The following is a 24,054-nucleotide window of genomic DNA, read 5'->3' as shown; positions in this document are numbered from 1 at the left end:
CCCTCAGCTCTTCACATGCTGTCCCAGGAAAGCCACCTTTCAGAGGAAAAAAATGCCCTGCACGATGGTGATGAGTTTTAAAGTGTCAGGTAATCATTCCCAGATTGGCACCAGAGCACATCCTGAGGCAGGGACTCAGTTCTGTCATTTTTATTCGTACCTAGCACGGTGTATAGCACCGAGCTGCCCAGGAGCAGAGTCTCTGCTTAGTGACAAATAAACTGTTATCAGCAGAAGCTGTCTGGCTGTTCACGGGTCAGGAGTACGGCAGAGAAGGGGTCAGAAATAGTTCATATTTCTTTTGTGCTGGAACTGAGCAGGCACATTAATTGTCCTCTGCCTGAGGCTTCTGGCCAGGGGCTGTGGGATTTGCACCCATTGTCACTGGGGCACTAATTGGGTGATCATCTGAGCACTGCAGCCCTACCAAGTGATGCGGAGCTGCCGAGCCGCCCTGTCAGTGCTGATCCTCATGTCTGAGCTGCTGTCAGCTGCAAGTACTTATGTCAGGTGGCAGCCACAACCTCTCTGTTCTTTGGAAATCCAGGTTCTGTTCTGTCCTCTCTTTGCCCCCCGTCCCCCCCCCCCCCCCGGCACTGCACTGTATTTCACACCAACAGAATCAAGGCGTGTGTGGCAAAGCATAAAAATAGAGGTGGAGTGTGCATCTGCCATACAATTGGGATAAGTGTGAATCTTAACTTTATTCTGAACTTCATACCATTAGTACAGGAGAGAATAATGCAGGAAAATGCAGAAATTTGGAAACATGGCTTGCTCTCTTATACAAACACCCCTTTATAGCAGCAATGTCCAAGCACTCCAGCTCCTGGTAATGAAATCAGATCATGCAGCATTAAGTCAGCACCTCAATACTTGTATTTTACAGCCTCACTAGTCCTTGTCCCTTCAGGTGCATATACTCCCCATCATTACCTTGCACCTATGGCTAAAACTGGGATATGAGTTATTTCATTGGGCATTAAAAGTCAACTCCTGGGCTTCAGCAGCCTTCTTGGATGCCATGGATCAGTAACCAGCACTGGTTGCCCTGTGTTCTGGTCAGCTGCAGCTCTCAGCTGAGCCAGTGTTCCCAGAGCCCTCCTGGAGGTGTGGTGGCCGTGGGTGGGAGCAGGGATGTCCCTGTGCTCCTGCGGGGGCCTGGCCCCACAGCCTGCCCTGGGCTTTGGCTGGGGACACTGGCACAAACATCCTGCACCAGTCACCCTGCTCCAAGGGGGGACTGCTACACAGATCACTCGGAATTCCTTAAGGCACCTGGACTCTCCAGTGTGTCAGAAAACAAACCTTGAGGCCTCTGATGTGAGCAATCATTGTGTCTATGGAATGCAAAGCATTTCCAATTCACGAAGGCCAGCTCAGTTGCCTATACTGTACAAGCACACACAAACACCATGTGGAAATAATAAGTGTGTTTATGGTGGAGATCTGTGCTTCCTTTATTATTTTAGGATTTTGTCTGGATTGGAAGCAATTGTTAAGAGCATAAGCTTCAGTCTTTCATTGCTGACATACAGTATTGACTTCACCTACTAAGGCAGCTGCATTCCTCAGCATATATTCCATTATTTTTAAACATACCAGTTGTTCATACACAAATATGCAATATTTAGGAAGTTTAATGGCCAAAATGACATTAAGTAGTGCTATTCAATATCCTCCACTTCTTTTGACCTTTGACTGTGGAATTCAAATTTTGATTCACAGAAATTCATACTCTGGAATTCAGGAGAAGGGAAATTGTCTGGTTTGCAAACTTCATAGTCCTCCTCTTAGTATCTGAGGCAATACTTCCAGTTTTGCAGTTTAGGTTCATGTTTAGGTGCATTTTTAATGTCCTGGATGTCTCCTGTGCCTGGTGGGAGTGGGGTTGTACAAGATGCTGCAGCTGAACAGGAGGTGCATTGCCCATGCCCTCCGCTCATGAAAAGGTAACGTGCCCTTTCTGCATGTTTTCCCATTTAAATACCAGGAGCTACTGATATATTTACCTAAGCCTTACTAATATATACATAAGTAACATTTATTTTCCAGGAAAATTTCACACAGTTCTTTCAACTGGATTTTGAAATGTCTTTGTGAAATGCTGTCCCTAAAATGCAATATTCCATGTCAGGTTGACTGCAACATTTCATTTGGTATGAACTGAACTTTTTTCCTGCCTTTTTTCTTTTTTTTTAATTGTCTCAAAATAGTTACACTGTGTTTGTATTTCAGATTAACTCATCATAGTTTGTCAGTGAATGAAGAGAATCAGTTTCTTGCCCAATAACAATAATTGCCAATTCCATAAAATGCTTTGACAACACTGTAAATGTAGAGACCTTTGTGAAATGTCAGGGTTTCTGTGATGAAAAACCTATGGATTTTTTCCAACTGTTGGAGGTTTTTCACTTGTGCAAGTTGGGAACAATGTGGGATTTTAGACACAAAATCATCCTTGGTCTGTGCAGAGTGTAACACCCACCTTCCATTTCCTTCCAAACTCACCTGGGCAGTGGGATGTGGAAGAGCAGAGAAATGATCTTGGGTTTCCTACAGCAATGTGTGCAAAATAGATGTGGCACTGGAACCACAAGGTGTTTAAAAAGTACCATGAAGGATGCATAGAGGGTATAAATCCAATGAGCACCTTCTCTAATCCTGGAATACTGTATTCACTTCAAACCTCTACCTTTGGTACTTGGGCAGCCTTGAGGACACTCGGGGCTCTTAGCTGAGCACAGCTTCCATCCACTCCCTAATCATCCACTACACAAACTCCATACAAGGACTGGGGAGAAGGATGGAAGCCCATTTTTAGGATGGGTTTATTTTTATCTTTTTTTGGGAAGAGTTTATCATCCCATTTTTTTAATACCTCCCACCAATGAAAGCTCAGAATGACTGAAATAGTACAGTCTGCTGGAGTGGATTCTCCCCCAGGAGACTGATTTGATTTTATTATTACTGAAGAGAGCAGGAATTTATTAAGCCTCAGAAAGTAGAGGAACTGGAACTTTGCTGCCAAGGTAGACATATTCCCAAGCTGCTCCAGCCCCTCCTGAGAAGCTCTTTTACTGACTTTCCCGTCTAGGAGAGAGACACAATTTTGTCTATATTGTCAGCTGACAAATAAAACAACCAAATTCAGATGGGGGAGGACAGGGAAAATTTGCTCAAAAATATATTTAAAGACATGAGCTTTCCTGTAGAGAAGTTTGTTTGGTGAGAAATGGATCTCTTGCTACAGGCTCCAATTTAAACTGGCTGACCTAGAAGGAAGAAAGTGCCTGGGAAAGAATGAAAAGCAAATAAATAAAAAGCAAGAAGCAAATAAAAAATAGGTTTTCTCTTTCCCACTTTTCAAAGCCCTTGTGGGTATGGTGGGACTTCTGTGTCCCACCTCTCAGGGAGTCAACAGCTTTATGTTTGTGCATAGCATGGACACAACAGGAATCTATCACATGATGGAGTGTGTGTTCCTTGTTCCTTGCTGATGCATGCTAATGACAGAAAAGCTAATTAAATCAGACAGTTGGTGTTTGCCACTGGTTCAGAGAACAGAATTCTCCAGGGTTTGGTGCCCTCGAGCAGATGGCATCCCTCCAGCTGGGTTTCCAGCCTCTCTCACAGCTACAGCTCACCCGAATTTCCACTTCTTGCTCTCCAGACTCCCACTACCCACGTGTGTATCCCCCTCCTCCTCCTTCTTTTCCTCCCTTTCCCACTCCCTCTATTCCTGATCATTCCAGCACTTACACTTGTCTCCCACAGCTCCTGCTGAAACAACATTCAGCTGTAGTGGTGCTGATGATGGTTATGAGGAAGGCAGAGCAAGATAAGCCAAGGCTGAGTGAAATATCCCCTCTTTGTAACACACAGGGTTGGGAATTTGTTTGGCTTATAGAATGGGACAGTCTTGACCTTAAAGCAAACCAGAAGTTTCTTCCAGACTTGAAATACCTCAGAATTAAGGAATTTCCTCTTTCCTCGCTATCTGGATCTTCTGTTTAGTCAAAAGCTTTTAAGAGACTGTTCAGTCATGCTAAGATCTCATGAATTTTAAAGTTTTGTGTCTGTCAGAGCAGATGGGCACTGGCAATGCCTGGCACTGCAGTCAAGAGCTTGGCAGGTATTACCACACCTGCACTGTGTTTAAATTGCCTTTCTTGGATGTGGTGACACAGAAATCGAGATTTGGGGAAAGGTTCCCTGGGAGCTGCAGGGTTTTTCAGCCAAGTGCCACTGACCCTCTGACAGTGAGCCGCAGTGGCACCTCTGAGCAAGTTGGATCAGGGGTGTCAGTCTGGTAGGCACTGATGCCTTTGAGCTGCAGGGCTCTGTCTGGTTGGCACTCATGCATTTTAGCTGCACGGCTCTGCAGAGTGCACAGAGCACAGCTGAACAGAAGGTAAGAGTTTGCTGTAATTCTTAAATCATTTTTAGAAGATAGCACTAAAGTAGTGACAGGGCCAAACTGGAGTTTCATATCTTCCCTACTCCCAAAATATAAGATGGCTTTGTATCAGCACATCTGCCCAGATTTGAACTTGTTTAGAACCTACAGTGGGATGATGATGATGATGATAATAATCATCATCATCATCCAGGGGCCTCTTTTTGCTTGCTTTTTGGATGCTGTCCAAAATGGCAGAACCCTTGCAGGGCCAGACTGGCTCCAAATGAATTTACAATCTTTCAGCTGTTGATGCTGAATATTGGCTCAGTTGTTGGGATGCTTATGCTCACAGACCCAAACTTTTATCTCGGACCTGAATCTCTGAATGTCAACCTAATCTTGCTCCAGATAAAAAACTGGCATATTATGGTTTTTGGCCCTTTTTTAACCTTTTAAAGTCCTGTTTCATTTGCAATGTAATGATGACACAGGCCTTTACTTAGCAGAGACATGTGGAAGCACAGCTGCATTAATTTGAAAAAGATTTGGAAACAGACCCTTATACTCAGGTTTTGGTATGTGCATTATCTGATCTGTGTTCTTGATGAACCCCCTGTGAAAAATGGTGCATGAAAATGATAGATGGGAGATGGTACCTTCACTTGTCCTTGGCTCGAGGTAATAAGGGAGCCCAGCAGGCCTTTGCTGTGATTTCACTGTAAACACCAGAAATTCGTTTTGGTTTGCGTGCAGGTGTGTGTCTTTCTCTGCCCTTCCCTCATCATTCCCCTTCTTTCCAGTTCTGCCAAAGGAAGTATCGCAGGAGCATTTCTGCAGAGGCTGTTTGGGCTTGCCCACACCATCTGTGCCGGCGCAGGCGCTGCTGCCCACGCCGCCTCTGGGGCAGCCCTCGGGCTCTGACCTAACCCCGCCCTGCTGTCCTTCCCCTGCTCTCTGCTGGGCTGCCCTTCCAGCATCTCCAGCCCCATGGGCACCATGGAGCTTGGGGAGCCACAGCCCCGCATCTAATCCCAGCTCTTGCCTGGGGGCGTGCAACAAATCCACTGCCAGCACGAGCGTCCTCTGCCCACCAGGTGGGTGTTTAATGTCTCTACAGCACCTAGCATAAAAGAAGCAAAATTCATGTTATTAAAGTACGAACATAGTGGCTATATGTGGAGAAAACTGCTTTCTGATGCTGGCTGGCTAGGGAGTTTATAATAAAGCCCATGACCAGAAACATCTTTTCTTATAGACCTGATGCCTCCCAGATAATTAACATAATTTTCAAAAGTTGCCTTTATTTGTAGTACATGTTCCTAAAACTCTTGACAGAGACCCTATAATTTCAGGAATTAGTCCAGACATGTAGTAAGATTTAGTGCTTCTGTTATTGATTTATGGACAAAAACTTCTGTCACTGGCAGTCTTTGGGAGAAGAGATTTGGATGTGTACACAATTAGTCAGTGTTGCTATGCTCTCTCATTAATAGTTTGTGGGTGGTAGTTTGTTGTATGTAACATTTCTTTTTCTAGATCTGGGAGTGCAGGACACTGGGCTGGTTTTGCTGGTGAAATCAGACATAGCTGTGGTATTAGGAATTATTTTAGACACAGTTAATTCCTGCTGCAGCACACAGATGGGACTGCTGCACACCACAGAGGGCGAACAAAAACGGCTTTGCTTAAAATGAGTGCAGAGAGACTCCCATAGGAAATGGTTTTGTTTTGTTTTTTGAAATCTGTGTGTGGCATAGGGAAGGAATGGGTGGAAGAATGATAACAAGAGAGAGCATGTCTGTGAGAGAGATAAGATTGAAAAGGGCTGGTAAGCAAAATGCTCAGAGTTGAGCCCATGTTTGCAAAATTGTGCAGCCTTTAGAAAAGCTGATGCTCATTTGGTTGTGTAACTGGTACTGAGGTCCTGGAAAATCCAGCCCTCCAAATCAGCAAGATAAGAAATTGTGTTCAAAAATCCTTTAGTAAGGATTCTCCTTTCTCTGTGTTAAGAGCCATGAAAACACAGACAGTCTTGCTGTGCAGATTTTGGGGGATTTGTTTCCTTTTTATAAAGAAAGAAATTCTGACTGGTTTTTCCAGTGATTTGTACATGAGCCCCATCTTGTGTGTTCTCTCCAAAACGTCTCACTGGCTCTAGCAGCAAAAAGACATTCAGATGCTCTGCCTGCAGAGAGCTCCTTTTCCTTTAAATCCCAGCAAAAAAAATGAGAATGTGTGGCAAGGACTGACTGAATAGCTTTTGAAGTACAATACATACATATGTGTGGGTTTTATGTATTTGTATGTGTTAAATATATATTTGTGTGTGCTTTAAGACTGACTGGGCATCCACCCTTGGTCTCTGCTTTCTATGATTAACCTGATTAGCATTGCAATTATAAATACCTGGTAAATGTCTGCCTTTGATCTAACCACCTGTCACTCAATAGTCTTTTAAAGTCCAGGTTTCCTCTCTCCTCTTGACATTTGTCATTGTCTCCCCTCTGAATGCCTTCCTTGCAGCTCTCAAAAGCTGGCCCAGAAGCCCTAGGAGGGAGACTGGAGTATCAGGTACCACGCTCCGTGCTCAGAGGCAGCTGCCATGTTCTAAAAGGTCTCTTTATTCTTTGCAGCCACGGCTTTGCCCAAATAACAAATATTCACTTCCCAAGCCCTTTATCTTCTGTGGAAAAAAATCCCCCAGAATAACAATAAGTTCTTCCCTCTTTCCAGCCTAGCCCAGTGTACATTAATACACCTTGTAATTGCTTGTCTCTATCGGTTTTAGTCCTTTGCCCTTTTTTGCTCCTTCTTTTTGTACTTCAGCTTCATCATTGATCCTATTCACTCTATTCCCAGCGCTGAAATCCAAGTCCCAGATGCCAGCAAGGAATACTCAGCCATTCATGACAAATTGAATGGCTCAATTTAAAGGGGAAGATAGCACCTCATCTACTGTTACTATTCACCACAATAATCTCCTTCGCCCGTTCACGGGAGACAGCGGCGTGTCCTGAGTGCAGGGACAGACTATGCTGATCCTCTGTGCCTTGAAAGGACTCCAAGGAGCGCTGCACATGACAGGGAGTCACCTTTCTGCCTTTGAAGGTTTTGATGCATTCACATCAGGACAATGGTCAACACTACTAAGAGCCCAGGAATGCTGTTCCGCTCGCCCCGCCCTGGCACGCTCCCAGCCCGCTTGCAGGAACACGCCGAAAGGTAACTCAGGGAGCCTGAAATCAGGCCCGGTCCGCGGCTGCTGGGAGCAGCTGTTAGCCTGAGCGCTTCTGCTGCGGGGTCAGTGAGGATTCAGGGGCAAAAACAAACTTCAGCGCTTTAGCAAGTGCTGCACCGAGGGCAGCCTCGGCAGATGTAAGTACCCATCCCACCGGCTTCCAGGGAGCTCCTGATGGACTCTCCCTTTGGAGTCTGGGCTGCAGGGAGAACCCACACAGGGAATAGGAGCTGCCAGTGGTGCCTCATCTACACCCGTGGTGCCAAAGTGCCCTAGGCTGCCCAAAAGCGTTTGTTGGCAGCTGCTATGATCAGAGAATGGCCCTCTCAGCTGAAGATGGTTGTTCGAAGGAAAGAGCCTGTGCTCCTTAGTAAAATAGTAAAAAAATTACTAATAGTAAAAAATTACTATTTTTTTATTTTTCATAAGGTAACTGAAAACACCAAAGTTTTCTCTGTAAATTAAAAAAAAGAAAATCTATTTATTGGTAAATTTTGCCCACAGGGATTTAATTTTGTCTTTCCTCCACTGAAAATATTCTTCTTGCAGAATTTAACTGTATACTTTTCAGTCAATATGATTCCATATTTTTTCTTGTTAAAGAAGTTTAGGTTTTTTTTTTTTCCTCATGCATCATTTGTGCGGCTACATAACCCAAATAATTATAATACAGAATTTGGTTTTGGTTTTCTTTTTTTCCCCTGTTAACTTCATTAGCCATAGCACAGAGGACCATAAATCCCCATTTGCACACACTGTCAGCAACATGACTATGCTGCATTACCAGAAAGGGGGCACAGAGTGGAGATAAAATTATATTGGTTACAAATAGCAGTGCAGCACTTTCATTTCCTGAGCTGCAAACAGTTGTAAGACCCATTCTGGTTTGATATGTTTTGTGGTGGTATTATTCCTGCTGGAGAAAGTTATGTCTTGGTGGGGTGAATTCCAGCCTTTCTCCAGAACCAGCTGTCTACAGCAATGCAGCTCACAGATGTTTTGTTCTGCTGAGAAACATTAGGGAGAACGGAAATCAGTTCCAGACCATGTCCTTGTTTCCCAGGTGATAATGTCTCTCCTGCTCTTCTGATAGATTTTTTTTTTTTTTTTTTTTTTGTGTCTACCTGACATTTTTCCTTACATTTCCCAAAAGCAGAGCAGGTTATTAGAAGCCCCATCTGCCTGCCAGTTGTCAGTTCTGGCTATTGCAAGATGCAATGAGGCAACCAGGTTGCAGTGCAGAAATAAATAAATGCTAATGCAGCCCAGGGCTCTCCAGTAGGATGTTCCTATTAGAGACCAGCTCACAGAGCTCCAGCCAGCTGAGCCCAGACAACCCTGGGAGGCTTGGAGAGCCCCAGCTTTCTGATCCTGCATTTCTCAATGAGAACATTTGTTTTAAAATAAGGCTTTGAAGTACAGTGGAAGATTTTATGTTGCTAAGTCATGAAGAATCATCAGGGAACCCCAGAGAAGATTGACAACCAACCAGTGAAAGGAGGAAAGGCTGTTTTCCCTAGAGATTTCTTTTAAGTCTTGGCTTTTGCTGAGCTAAACACAACTTGGAAGTAGTCTTTGTCAAGCTACTGTCCTATCTCCAGCCAAAATCAGGAAAGGATATTTTGTGAGAAAAATATATAAACATATATATTCTAAACTTTTGTAAAGATGCAGGAATTTGGGTTTTGGATTTCAACCAGTTTGTGCTTCCTCCAGACCAATCTTATCTTCTACATCTCAACACAGTTACTGTGTTCAGAGTAAGGACAGCATCTGAAATGTCAGTAAGAGGTGTATGGGTCCGTGTGGATCTCATTGTCTCGAGCCTGAATTAGGGCTGGATGACAAATCACAGAACTACAGCGTACGGGTCAAGAATATTGCTGTCTTGTTACTTTTTCTTGGTTTTAGACTTCTGGGGTGGATACACCCTGCTCACACTTGATGGCATTATTCTACCACCATGAGGGCTGGGAATGTATTTATTTATTTATTGCAGCCATAGCTGAGGTTTTAAAGTAATCTTCTATCTCTCTTCAGTCATAATAAAACCATGAGATAAAATGCCTCTGGTATATTAGCAGCTAGCCTGGGGCTCAGTATTTTAGTTTCTGCGTAATATAAAACCTCTACTTTTTCTTGAAATCCTCATTTTTCCCCACTCTTAGCTCAGAACTGAGATTGAAATAATTAAGCTCCCTCAAACTGGTTAACCTGCTCTTCCCATCTGGAAAGCAGAGATTGTGAGCCAAAGCATTTATACAGAATTAAAGAGGATGTTCCTCACTCTAAACCTGGTTTCATTGTTACAGCTCTGTGAGAAAGGGGAGGAGAGGGCCTGCCTTTTGAAGGACATGGCAAATTTTCTTTTGATCTGTTTTTAAGACCAAACTCAGTCTAAAGGCCATCCTCAGGCATCACAGACATGGCCTGTGAAATGCTGCCTCAAAGGGTGGAGAAGAGAGAATTAGAGCATTGATTCATCTCTCTCTGGAGGAGTGGTGTGCTAAAACTCACTTCATGCCATCTTTAAATTAAATAGAAATACAAAGAAAGCCTCAATTAACTTGCTAAATAATCCTTTTTCTTGTGGGTAATTTGTGCTTTCTGTTTAGCTCTTTTTGAACTTCGAACAGAGTATCCTTGAGGTATTCTTGAGTATAGAGCCTGGAAAGACTCTCCTAATCAAAAAAGGCCTTCCCAAGACACCTGGCACAGCCCTACAGCCCTTGCACTGAACCTTTGGACACATGGTGGGAATGACGCCTATCTTTAGGATAACCAGCTTGATGGATATAGTCTGACTGATGGAGGTTCCAGAGCCTCCCTGCTAATCTGTTCTGATTTGCTCATACATAGGACATTCATATGCATATCTGTAGGTAAATCTAGCATTAAGGTGAGTTATCTTTGTCCCTAAATAAAGCTGTTCATATTACAGTGCTGCTAAGCCACCAAGGCTTACCCCTTCCCTGAGAAGATCATGGTACCTGAAAGAGTCCGCTAATGCAAGTACTGAAAGACAATTCACACATAAAAACATCAGGAAGGATTTCCATCCTTTATAACAGACATAAAAACATTTGGAAGGATTCCCATCCTTTATAACACAGCCCTTCTTGCAGCCCCATAGTGGAAGGGAGAGCACTGTCCCCATCCACAGACAGCTGTGAAATATTTTTGTCTTGTCCTCTGAAGCGGACTGAATGTGGAGTGAAACAGCAGCTTGGAATACTTCCGTTTCAGTAAATTCTGTGTTTTCTCAAAATCGTCCCTGTGCCTGCTAGGATGCTGTTTGGCACCGTGGGCAGCTGTAATGGCTCCTCATGGGTGGCGTTCATGGGGCCCTGAGAGCTGCAGAGAGCTGCTGTAACACACTGGCCCTTTGTAGGGCCAAAGCAGGGGCTCAGCTGGTGCCTGTGGAACTAGGAACAATTAGAATGCTTTAATTGAAGTCAGCAGAGCCACCTAAACTCGCCACATTTGAGGAGCCAGCACAGGCTGGGCAGCACTGCAGTTAACAGGACTCGGGGCTGATCATGACTCAGGGGCAGAGTGGGAAAATAGCAAATTTTTGAACAATATCCCTTTTTGTGCTGCAAGCAGGTCAAAGCTGTCCCATTTTTTCGACCCAGAAGAGAGGTAGAGTTTAGGAGCACACAAAAGCCCAGAAAAGGAGTTGGGTTTGAGGTCACATTTTCATAGCCACATTATTGAACTGTACCTCTGAAAGACAAAAGAGAAGGTGATGTCCCAGCATGTAGCTGTTGCTTAAGGATTGTGCTGTCGCTCTGGGGAGGGCGGAGTGGCAGGTTGCTTAACAGTTTTACACTTTCCCATGGTATAACACTGGTGATACAGTTGGCTATAATTAAAGGGTTGTATAAATAAGCCATTGGGAAGCAAATGAATTCATTTGTTTCCTTGGTGGGGCTAGGTATGTAATTTGGGGCTCGCACAAACTTCAGCGAGGTCTACTTTCTCTCTGAAGCACTCAGCTCCCTGCTCCCCCGCAGACCTGGTCTCCTCTCCCAGTTGCTGTAAAATAATTTCCAAACACGTCAGGGAATGCATTTCAGGGATGTGAAATGTGCTGCAGCTTGAACTTCCTTGAAGCAGCAATGTCCTTAACGAGAAAAAGCTGGAGAGCAGAGTGAGACCTGGCTTGTAAAACAGTTTTATGGCATGTTTATTGCAAAAGGCCCTCAAATGGACAGAGCAGGGGTGCACAGAGGTGTTGGTGCCACTGGGCCCCGCTGAGCAGCAGCCCCCACCCACTGCCCCACTTTAGCAGGGACTGGGACAATCCATCACCTGGATCTCCATTGCCTGGGGGGGGGCTCAACCTTGTTGTATCTACTGAGCATCAGGCCCACTTCTAGGGATGGCAGAAGGAAAGAAGGGCTGGTTCCTGCCCTGAGCAGACAGATTGCCCTTCTCCTAGGAAATAATAAAATGTCATTAGAAGTTCCATTTTAGAAACTGCAGTATAGCCCTACGTTTTCCTCTAATGCCTGTGTTCCTTTTTTTGAACTTCTAAGTGGCATCATTAAGCTACTCTCCATTCTCTTGCCATATTTAATCATGTAATTTTTTTTGCATTCTCTTCCCTAGAAATGTAGGCCTTGAGCAATAGAAAATTTTAAACAAATTCCAAAACTTAAATTTTGCAGACGAAGTTGAAGTACAAAAAAAAAATTTATGAAGGCTATATGTGCTAATATGAGTTTCCTGTAATTAGACATCACTTTGGCTTCAGAAGAAAAAAGGCAAGAAGAAAAAGAAAACAGGAAAAAAGAGGGGAAAGTAGCATTTAAAATCTTGACATAAAGGCCATTGCTACAGTTCAGACAGCTCTTCCAGGCTCCAGCTGGGATATTCAAACAAGCTTCACCACCCAAAGGGAGGTGTAAATCTGTGAGATTTCTGGTGCTGAATGAAAATACATAAAGCATTAAATTAGTTATGAAACATACCTCTGACATGAATGTCCAGCTATAAAAATCTCAGCCCCTAATCTGACTTACTATTGTGGAAGACCCTACTTGACAGAGGAGGGAAGGCAGTGCTGCTTTGCTTTGGTTTAGATTTTAACATTTCTAGTCCCAGGATAGTTCCAGGTCCTAGCCGGCTACAATAATTTCCTTTTAAACTTTTGCTTAATGTGGTGCAGTAACTTCACAGCATGTGCCTCAGGAATGAGCATCAACCCAAACTGCTGATGGTGTTTATCTTACACTACAGGGAAGGCACTGATCAAAGCAATGTATATTTTAATCAGAACTCTTCCCAAAGTGGCAGCTCCCACTGCCAGCACACTGCCGGTGTGTCTCCGCTAGCTCTGCAGAAAGAATAAAGGAGAACAATAAGTAGCAGTCTGGAGGCAAATTTGGGGCCATCCAGCAGAGCTTCACATCACCCAAGTGGATGTCAAGTGGAAGACTCAGATAAAGCTGGGCTGGAGGCCAGGCTGTGTTTGTCTCTGGTGGATTCTGAGGGGAGTGAGACCCATTGTTTTCTCACAGAGTATCTGTCATTTTAGCATTTTGGAGGATAATGGCTTTGGTTTTCAAATTCTAATCACAGACTGCAAAGAAGAGGAAGCAGTTATTGTGAATTAATGAACAGGACTGTGGTGGGTTGGGCTCTTCTCTGTGGGTTTGGTTGTTGTGGTGTGAGCTCCTGACTGTCTGCAGCCAGCGCTGGATTCTGTGTACGCAGGACAAGAGGCACAAGGGCTCAGCCCCTGCTTCTTTCCTGACTTTATGGAGGAGCCAGGCACACACCTTTGGTGTCTCAGCTTGCCAGTGCCCAGAAACTGCCTTGACAAACCTCTCAGTAGTGAAGGTTTTGGCTCATTCAGCCCAGTCCTCTCCTCAAGCTGAGCCTAAGGAGCCCTTGATGAAGTTTCCAAAGCCATCATGGGAATATGCAGAAAATAGGCAGCATTAAGGAATAACAAGTTTTTAGGCATTTATGGGGTTGAGATTGGGACTTGTGAGATTAGAAATACTGGTTTCCTGTAAAAATCACTCACAGATTTGGACAAATTGTTTGAACTTGCTGTCCTTATTGCTTAAAATTACCTAAACATCTGCATTAATCAATTTATCTTAAAGAAATTTAACTTTAATAATACTTAACTTCAATCATAGACTCGAGTCCCAATTATGCTAATAGCACTCAAGTATGTACTTGAGTATCTCGATGACTGATGTTCTTCTGAATTGCAGCTCTGTCTGCCACTTCCAGGGATGCAGTACTTCCCCTGAAGGAGGAGAGCAAGCTGATGTGGCTGACTAGGAACTACAGGACTGCTCACGTTTGTTAAGTCTTGGTAAGAACTTTCAAGAAACTGGCCATGTCTTGATGGCCAAGGACACCACTTTTCTTCTTCTTTTTTTTTTTTTTTTTTAAGATTACATACAGAAAAATATTTTTAAATAAGTCCCAAAGATTTTTCTTTAAAAAAATTATTGGGAAACAGGTTCTGGATCTTCAGTTGAAGAAATGAAGTGCTCTTTAAGTTACTGCTTCAAGAAAAAGTCTTGAAATATTAATCTTTGGCTCTTTATTTGCATTCTTGAGACTTAAAATTACTTTGAAATTTTTATTGAAAAATCTGGAAGATAAAACTGCTCTTTTTCTTATGGGTCAGGTTTCGGCAGAGCCTCAATCTGGCTGCTGGCTTTTTGGACCTCTGAAGATGCTGCTGTGCTTGGACTCAGTGTGACTCTCCTCTCAGAAGAAGAGCAGCATTGTAAGTCATGTCTAGGATGTGTTTTTCTACTTACTGTGGAGAATCTGCTCACAAAAGAAGGGCCAAAAATATTTTGAGCAAGATTCTATTAGTGGACATAGCTGATTAAAACTTGAGGCCCTGTTCCTCTGTGGAAATAGTATCCACTATCCATCACAACAGCCCCTCTGAGCTGAGGGCTAAATCACCCCTCTGGCAGCCATTTTGTTAAAGCTCACCCTTACACTGAGGTGAGAAAATAAACTCAAGATCCTTTGAGGAAATTCTTGAGGATTGTATGCAAACTCAATATCTTTATTATGTCTTGCTGCAGCTGGCTGGCTCTCTGGTTTTACATGTCTCTTGAAACAGCACCATGAGTTAAGCTGCTCACAGCTCCTGGGTATCACAGATGAAGAGCCTGCTGGGGCACTGAGCAGCATTTGGGCAATTCCCAATAAAATCTGAACTTTTGATCTTATGGCCTTTGAAATTAGATGGTTTTTAAATTTGCAGCAAGTCCTGCACACCTTTTAGCTACAGGCAGACGTGGCAGTGGCACAGATGAGCCATTGCCGTCCTGAGAGGTAATTCTCACATGCACCTTGTTGTGCAGGCAGCAAGAGAAGATGCATCCTCAGGAAATCACAAACCTCACAGGAAGTGTTATTTTCCATCAACGGTAACTGCCTGTGTGCAGTTCTGGGAGGACAGAGCTGAAACAAGACAAGAACAAAAGCTGCAGAAGTAAAACTACCTCTAAAGCTCCTTTTAAACACACAGCACAGGAGGGAACAAATGGACACTGATTATGATGAAACCTTTTGCTTCCTGTAGTGTTTGGCATTCCTTAATATGTCCTGATAGCTTTGATTTCCTCTCCTCCATTGCAGCATCAAAGAGTAAGTAGGCTGAATGTTATCCGATTGGTCATTTGAATACCATCCTTTTTAACCTTCTATTCCCCCTCCTTCCTGCCTCCCTGTCTTGCATAATGTTTTGCTTTCAGATGCTGCACCAACACCATGCTGTCCATGTCTGGATGACACAGTGGAAATGAGCTGAGTGCACAGTGAACTTTATTGCTGCAGAGAACCTGCCAGAACTCATCACACCTTGTAGCTGACACCTTCCTGTGCCAGGCTCAGGCAAAGGACAAGAACGGAGATCTTCAAACATGTCTGGTGGTTCTGAATGCACTGCAATGTTTTGAAATCAATTTCCCAGCTGTGGTGAGTCCCACAAATCTGAAATGACCTTTCCTCTTTCTTTCCTTGAATACACTATAGGTCTTCTCTCTTTGTTTCCTTGAACCTTTCAACAGTTCCAGCCTGACCACACTTGTGTTGTACTATGGAGTGCCTAGAAAATATAGATGCCCTAAGTAAGTAGGAAAATTTTCTTATTTCTTATCAAGTATGTTCTCCAGTGATAGGGTTTGGTGTATTTTCCATTTTGCATTTATTTCCAGGAGAATCCCACACCAACTAAAACATCAATCAATTTAAAACACAGCTAATGAGCTTTCTTTGTCCTCTGTCTCATGTTGGAAAATCCCACCTGATCCCTAATTAACAAATTGATTTATTAAAAGTATAACTAATGGCCTCCCTTTGTTCTTTTCTTCCAACTGCAGAATCCCACCTGATCCCAAATTATCATATTGATTTATTTAAAATTAAAATATATGCATTGCATAGTTTCTTTATCATGCCTGCCTCAGACATATGTTCCAATTAAGTGCTGATATTACTCCTCACAGATCAAATACTTTTGGAGAAAAGCAGTTGTTTAAAACGCCACACTGTCCCTCCTGGTGTTCAAATATTTGAGTGTTCTTACTGTTGAGGCCAATATGAAGTCATTTGGTAGCATCTTGGAGGATCAGCCTAGCAGATCCATTCCAGGAAACCACCCTCCCACTGGTGTGAGTGGGTCTTTGCAGAGTCTCATGCATCCAGTGTTTTTACTAGATAATGGATTCTGCTCTTAAGCACTGCCAGTCTCCAGTGGCACTCCTGCCAAGCTGACAAGTTTAGCTTGTGACAAGTTTAGCTCAGTGTGGGAGTGTGTGCATGAAGAGAGGAGCTCAGACATGCCTCTCATCCCCAGCTCTGTCCTTTGGCTCGCAGCAATGTGAGCATGTGTGCAGGAAGCACGAGGCCACTGGGGTATGCAAACACCGAGACCTGCTCGGCCTCCTGCCTGCACTGCTCCATGGACACAGGCATGGGCCGCTCGCTGCCGACAGAGCCCTCAGAGAGAGGGACTGAGAAATGGATGGCTGCCTTGGATGGAGCATGAGACAATGGCACAGTCTCTGGCAAGAAAGAGGTGTGCTTACAGGTTATGTGAATTTCTTCATCAGAAGGAGCAGCAGGGAAACGTCCCAGTCTTGGTGCCAGCCAGCCAGCCTCCCTGGAGCACAGGCCAAGGCAGCAGGGCCCATCCCATGCTGGTAAACCACTCCCTCACACTTCCCCCTCTCCCTCTGAGCTGTTCTTGAAGCCTCACTATTCCTCTGGTCGATAAAAAAGGCAATCAGACTGAATTCCAAGGGAAAGACAGTACCCAGAGGCTGCTTGGCCCCCCCTGCCACAGGCCCTGCTCCCAAGACGGGCACAGTAACCCTACAGGGGTGACCCAGCAAGCTCCTGAGCTCTCTGAGCACTGCAGAACCCACCCCACCAGAGCTGTGCAAAGCTTGAAAAGGGTCCTGAATGGGACCCAGCACATGTGCAAAGAGAAATCTGCAGCACTGTTTGCAACCAAGGACCCAAGGTGTCAGCCTGCCGTACATGAACGCTCTTGGACTTAGGGATCTTGTTCCATGCTAAAGTGCTCTGGTGCTCCCAGCGAGGGGTGGTGATCTCTTTAGGGCAACACTAGTCTGCTTTTGTCTTCCAGGCCCTCAGTCAGGTTCCCAGAACAAGGCTACAACGTCTGGCTCCATGACTTAATTGAGTGGTAAGCCCTTTATTTCTCTTGGCCCAAAATCTCCTCTGGCTACCATCCTAGTAGTGAGAGGTCTTAGTTAATGCTATCCATTTTCTACACATCTCCCTTCCAGCCTTCTAGAGCCTCACAGGTTTATTTCTTTAACATGTAGCCTGTATGTAATTGTGTCTGTGAACAAGACTGCAGCTAGACACATCAGGCAGAAAAATACCCCAGTTTAAAAATAAATAATTGAAAGGAAAAAAGGAGCTAAATAGCTTATTTAAAATCTGCCATGTTTCTTAGCACAGTTTGGAGCAGAAAAGGAACTTCATTCTAATTCCAAACATGAGAAGAGCAGCATCCAGCTGCTTATCCTTTGAAATGTACTTTTCCTGCTCCCTCCCTACAAACAATGTGCATATGTCATAGATCAGATAGGAGAGCAATGGGAAGTTCCTCTTCTTGTACAGGAATTTAGACACCTGAATTCCCATCACATCTGTCTTACAACACAGGGCTTCGCCTCCTGTAAGGCTCCTGGCCAGCCCTCCTGGCAGGCAGTTGGGGTTTTTTTCATGTAGTTATCCCAGAGTGAGCCAACTGGGAGAGCTGGGAGCCCCGGATCCATGGCTTCCTTGCCTCAGGGCTTCAAACCCACAGCTCCTACCACGCTGTGGGCTGGGTAGGATGGGTTTGTTCCCCAGCTCCTTCATGAGTGGTGCCATTGTGTTGAAAGAAGTGATTAGAGCTCAAAGGGGAAGGTAATCATGGGTGATGAGGGATGCTGTCTGGGAAAGGAGGTACAGGAGACACCTTGTTTTGGTTTCTTCCCTCAGACTGTTTCCACGTTTTGTTTAAAGATGATTACATTTGAAAAACGTAATTGTTTTCTGGAGAAGGGATCTTTCCTCTCCAGGCAGTTAGAGTCATTCCCAGATTCCCTTCTGTAAGACCCCTCTTTTTCTTCCCCTAGAGCCCAAAAACCTCAGGAAGAAGATCACAGGTGCCACAAAGACTACTTGAGTGTGTCCAAGAACTTTTTGGGTCTTTGAATTCTCACTCCAGCCTCTGGGTGTGGGTCTGTCATTGTGGCTAACAAAGGATAGGTTATGTTGATTGAAAAAAATATTCCCAAAGTATGAAAAAGACCTTTTCTATGAAAATTTCTATTTCAGCAGTCATCTCCTCTTGCCTTCCAAGGCTGTATTTATCTCACAGAAGTGAATTACACAGAAAATGCTAGAGGAAATGCGTGACTGCCAAGCCAGTTACTCCATGTATTGTCTTATTAATCTTAATTGCCATTTCCTTGTTTGTCTTTTCTACTTTTCTGTGCTGCATATTTGTGAAGCCCTTTTTTCTCAGTTCCAGGTGATGAGTCCAGAGAAAGGCACTGTCTGTTATCCAGCAAACAACATCTTAGTGGGAGATTGCTTGGAGGGTGTTTGATACCATAATATCTGAGAGAAAGTATCCAAATGAAACCATAAGTAATAACCAGTAGCTTTGAAATAATGAAACCTTGAATTTCTTCTCACCTTTTTTTTCTGGCAGCTTAGCTCCAAGAGTGGGATGCCTTGATATTGGTTCTTTAAGACCAACCTCTGTTTCCAGCCATGGTCAGCCTTTGATGCACAGCATAAAATTGTATCCCTCCCCTCTTGGCAGTCCATCTGTGTGATAATGCAAATCTCATGGACAGAACCTCTACCCAGATTTTCACAAAAAATACAAAATTTTTTCTCCTTGGGTCAACCTCCCTAGAAATCAAAGAAAACCAGTTTTCCAGCCAGTTTATTTAGCCCCAGCTGTCCTGCCACAGTGATATAGGAAATTTACAATTGCATTCTCATCCCTCAAAGCTTACTGACTGTGAGACTTCAATTCCAGAAACTGAAATTTCCCCAACGCCTGGAGACATTTGGAAGGAGGAGCTCACCTATGCTGAACAAATCCTTTATGTTACCACATCAGCCGTGATGAAAGTAAGTAGGCAAAGCAGTGCTAGTAAATTCCGTTTGTACAGATTACCTGGTTTGGTTCCACCGTGTTTGAGCAGGGAACATGTTCCTCGTGTCTCTGGAAGACCCAGAAAGAAAGGCTGCTAATACTGGCTTTGAGCTCATGGCAATGTTTGGAGCATGAGTACGCGCTCCTGTGCAGTCATTTAACACTGTTCCAAACTGCTGCACCTGAGTGCCAGGGGTGGAAATAACTTTCACACACCTACTGCGTGCATCTTGCAAGCCCACAAAAATGCCAGCTTCTTTTAATAACCTGACAATACTTGGGAGCGGGTGCTTCAAAGCTGAGAAAGCTTCCTTTGGGAAACAAACCACAGGATTTACTTGGTAACAGTAAATCTTTGCTTGGATGGAACCTTTGTGATCTCTGTTCAAGGCTTGCCTTCCAGGTCACCCTTCTCTTTCACATGCATTTCTTCTACTACTCAGGCGCCTGTGTGAGCTCTGTCACTGTGCTATTGGAGTGCTTAACCCTGTGTTTAGGATACCTCCTCATTTTCCAAGTGAGGAAACAGACCACAGTAGGCTTTGCCCACAGTCAGGAGGTGTGGGGTGCAGACTAGAACTGGCCTTCTAATTTCCAGCAAAACAGCTTTTGGTAATGTTAAGGAAATGGAAAAAAAGAATCTCTGCTGTTACAAGATAATTAAGAGATATCAGGAATTTTGAAAGCAGTTAAATATGCAAGCAGAAATGTTTTTTTACATTTCTTTGGGACTGCAGACACACAAAATGCCTGTATTCCATTGCTTCTTTGGAATGATGGTCATTTCTTAGGTGTGACTGCTTATCTTCCCACAAGTTTGATGTCAGTAAAGTAGTTTAAGATCTGCAGATACAAATTGTTTTCAATCCAAGCATAATGAATAAGTTTGTCTAGTGCAAAGCATGTCTGTTTTCATCAAACTAACATGAAAAACTGGCTTATTGTCGTTAATGCACCAAACTGGGGCACAGCCCAGTTTGTTTCCAAAGCTGCAAAGTTTTGGGTTGTCATCTTGTATTTCTGTGGAAAGGAGAAAATAAGTGCAGAGCAATAATTCCCAAGCCAACACCTTCCTGGTTGCATCATGCCATCTTCTCTAAAGAACCAATCAATCATTTTGGCCCTTGCAGATGGCTCAGCTTTGTCCAGAGGGAATTCCAGCCTATTTGTTGATGGTTCTTGACACTGAGCCCTCCACCTTAGGAAGCAAAGAAACTTTCCTCCCCAGCAAACGCTGTAACTGGACCCAAGAAAGCTCTGCAGCCTTCCACGGGGGGGTAGAGATCCCTTCCAGTGGGGTTTCTTGGGGTCTCCCCTGTTATTCTGCAGCAAGCAAATCTCCAGAGAGTCACAGGGATGATGCTGGTGGCAGATGTGTTCTGACCCCGCTCAACAGCAAGAAGAACCTGTGGCAGGGTCTGCCAAAGGACTGCTCTAGATCGTCAGCAAGCAGGAAGGGAACCCGCGCTCCATCAGCAGGAAAAGGCATTTCTTCCCACAGTAGAAACCAGCCCCATTATGTTCTCTTCTCATGTTTTGAGCAGTGTTGACAAAGGAGTGGATTTGCCCCAGAGCAGTTCAAACCAAAGAACCCAAGAGGTCCTCTCCACAGGCATTTTCCTGGCATTCTCTGACACAAAGATTGACTGATAATATCACCATAACAGCTGTTATCTCAAATGTCTGCCTCCAGGCAAATTAAGCATAAAGAAAAGCCAAAACACTTAAAGAGATGAATATAGGAGGCATTTGCCAGTAATTTGCTGGCCCTGGATTGCCTGCTGTCAGGGGTGAAATGAAGCTTGTTTGCTTTATAAGAAAATTACAGAGCTGTCATCCCTGCAGCACAGAGCATGGAGAGCAGCACCACTGCCAGGACTGAAGGCACAAGGATTATTTTTGCAGCCAGAATCCCAAACAGCCTTTCTCAAGGGTATGCCTGAGCCTTGCTGCCAGGGAGCAGCAGCAGCACGGCTGTCCCCAGCTGAGGCCAAGGACAGGGGACCCCCGTGCAGACAGTGCACAAGCACAGCTGCTGCAAACATGGCAAGTGTGTCCAGGGTCCGCCCTGGGGAGCCAGCCAGGAGATGGCTACAGGGCCTCATTTTGAATAGGCTCCAGCCATCACCTCTGGGCTCTTAAGCCATGATTACTTTTCTGATGCTCTGGGTGAAGAATGATTCTTCTGAGGGAGACCAGCAAGGTTCTGAAGTGATGTGTCAACTTGGGGTGGTGGGATTTTCACTCTCGTTAGATGAACAGAGGTCTGCACCTCTTTGATGCAGACACAGATGCCTGAAATGCCCAGTCTGTGAAATGCGTAAAAGATCATTTCAAGAAAGTCCTCTGCGCCAAGCTGAAGTCAAAGCCTCTGAGTCCTCTTGTCAGAGCTCTTCTTGATGGAATTGAAATGCCATTGGCAGTATTTGAGCTGTTAGAGATGGGGTAAGAGAGTAAGGGCTGTTGTTTTCTGTGTCTGAACATACTGACCTCCACAAGAGAAGGCACACAAGTTTATAGGAGGGTCCAATTCTGGACCATACCATATCTCAGTAAAACTCTGCCTTTATGAGAAAAACTTCCTTCTGGATTTTGATCCCTTTAAATTGTGTTCACGTGTAACAAGCCTGGATTTTGCATCCTTTTGACAATGCTGGAAGTAGAATTACCACAGAAATCCTCAGTATTTTAGTGGGAAAAGGGTACTTGTAACCATAAAGCTCATATTGAAAATCCATCTGCCTTCTGATTTGAGGCTAGGACAGGCCAAGAAAGCCCCATGGGCCCTAGGAAGAGAAGTCTCAGGGGAAGAGAAGGTCATCTTGGTTCTGTTGGAGAGGGAAAATAAAATCTCTACAGATGTTCGGGGAATAGAACTTCACCATTTCAGTGGTGTCTGTAGCTGGGACGTTTATTTTAACAGTCGAATCTTTAGCATTACAGAGTGCTAACCATGGCATAAAAAATGTCCGGGAAAAGCTATGAATTTTCAAGATTTAAGATTAAGTTCAAGAAGTAGCAGTAGTCTAGCTAAAACAATGGTGAGGAAGTGAGCAAATCCTGGTTTGGCTCCTGCTTTGACCCTGGTTTTGAAAGTGTCACTTTTATTCTTTGTGTATGTTTCTGAAGCCTTTATCATGTGTTGTGTGTCTGAGGCAGATCTTCCCACTCAGGGTGCCCCTCCACGAGCATTTCCGTTGTGGTTCATGGTTCAGATCAGGAGCCAGCTGTGGAAATGACCCTGCTGCCCCTCCTGCTCACAGTGCCTGGGCTCGCAGGCCAGGCAGGGCACAGCCTTGTGCCACCACCCCAGGCTCTGGGCATCTCCATGGGGACATAAACAGGCAAGGTGGAGCTGGAGAACCTGAGTAAATCCCCACAGAAATTCCAGCATAACCCGGTGACGTGCCACACTTCTAAATGTCTCTCTGTGTCACTGAGGCCTCTCTGAGAACCAAAGGGGACCCGTGTGTTTTGGCATGGCAGCCGAGGGACTTGCCACCTGCACTGTGTCACCTCATCTCAGCCCTTACTGGGAATGACTCCTCAGGACTTGCCAGGAAACAACACTGGTAAATGGCATTTCCAGGAATGACATTTCCCAAAGAAAAAGCCCTTTCTCTATTCCACAAGTTGAAATCCTTTGTTGAAATTCCTGGAAAGTGATCCAGTCTAAAAAGTCCTGGCCATGCTTACAAAGATATGAAAACAATCATGGTGGAAGTTTAAAAAAACAAAAAACATGGCAGAGCTTTTAATTCAGGAGTGTGGGACTCTGGGCATTACCAGCATTTTGTAAAAGTGCCCTGCCAAGCTTTCTTGCACAGGTGTTTGTGAAGCTTTGGGCAAACCTAGGCCATTTGATTCTTTTAGTTGGAAATAACACAAAACTCAGTGATTCTTGCTTTTCATCTGCCAAAATTAAGGGAACAATTGTACTGAGGACCCTTTAAGTGTCAGGAATTGCAATTTACTAATTAAGGTTCAAGTGAGATTTAAGTAGAACTGGAGAAAATTCTGCTCACTGTTTTTTATGACTTCTGAAATGTATACACATTCAGTCTGCATGTCTGTGTAGTATTCTGTGATACATGTTTGAACTGCTGGGTCTGCAACATGAATGAAGAGAGAATTTTAAAATACACATAGCTGAATGTTATGGGAAGCACACACCATAGTTTTGCTCAAACTCTGTCCTTGGTATTTCCATTGGAAGCCTTGCATAATATGGGAAATGCTATCAAGCTGCATGTCTCAAAATTACAAGCAAGGTGCCCTTCCATGTTGAAGTAATTTGGGAACAAAGTCATTGGCATAATTCGTTGTGGTATGTATAAAATGGTGACAGAGGGAGTCAAAGAAAGCTTTGCTGTTGTTATCTTCTGTATGTTTTTAGTGCACAGCACCTGTCCAGAGCGGTGAGGACTGGCTCAGCTTGTAATATATGGATCAAACTCTCTGCAGGGCTAAGAGAACATGGCTGCATTGCAGTCCATGCATCTGAGCCAGTTCCCACCACTTTTTTCTTCTGAAATGGAGCAAGCAGGGCAAGGAAGTCAAAGTTGCCTTGAAAAATCAGAAATAATAATATTCACTAATCAACAACATCCAACCCCCATTTTGTCTGCTCGCAAACCCTTGTCCTTACCATCTCTGTGAGACTATAAATTGGTCTTTGTAACATGTCCAGAGGATTAAAAATAATCCAGGCTCTCACAGAACACA

The 24,054-nt window shown here is 44.2% G+C and overlaps 1 long non-coding RNA gene across 1 annotated transcript in view; it reads left to right on the top strand.

Moving 5' to 3' along the window:
• Positions 1–7,270: 7,270 nt before the first annotated feature.
• LOC113459243 (uncharacterized) overlaps positions 7,271–24,054 on the top strand; it is a 47,115-nt gene continuing 30,331 nt past the window's right edge. The window contains exons 1-7 of the long non-coding RNA XR_012579348.1: positions 7,271–7,624; positions 13,874–13,977; positions 14,299–14,400; positions 14,996–15,281; positions 15,389–15,611; positions 17,287–17,346; positions 19,210–19,304. This is a non-coding gene — a long non-coding RNA (uncharacterized LOC113459243). The remainder of the gene's footprint in view (positions 7,625–13,873; positions 13,978–14,298; positions 14,401–14,995; positions 15,282–15,388; positions 15,612–17,286; positions 17,347–19,209; positions 19,305–24,054) is intronic.

Source organism: Zonotrichia albicollis, chromosome 3 (genome assembly GCF_047830755.1).
Source record: "Zonotrichia albicollis isolate bZonAlb1 chromosome 3, bZonAlb1.hap1, whole genome shotgun sequence".
Classification (NCBI taxonomy): domain Eukaryota; kingdom Metazoa; phylum Chordata; class Aves; order Passeriformes; family Passerellidae; genus Zonotrichia; species Zonotrichia albicollis.
This window is presented reverse-complemented; position numbering and strand designations above follow the sequence as displayed.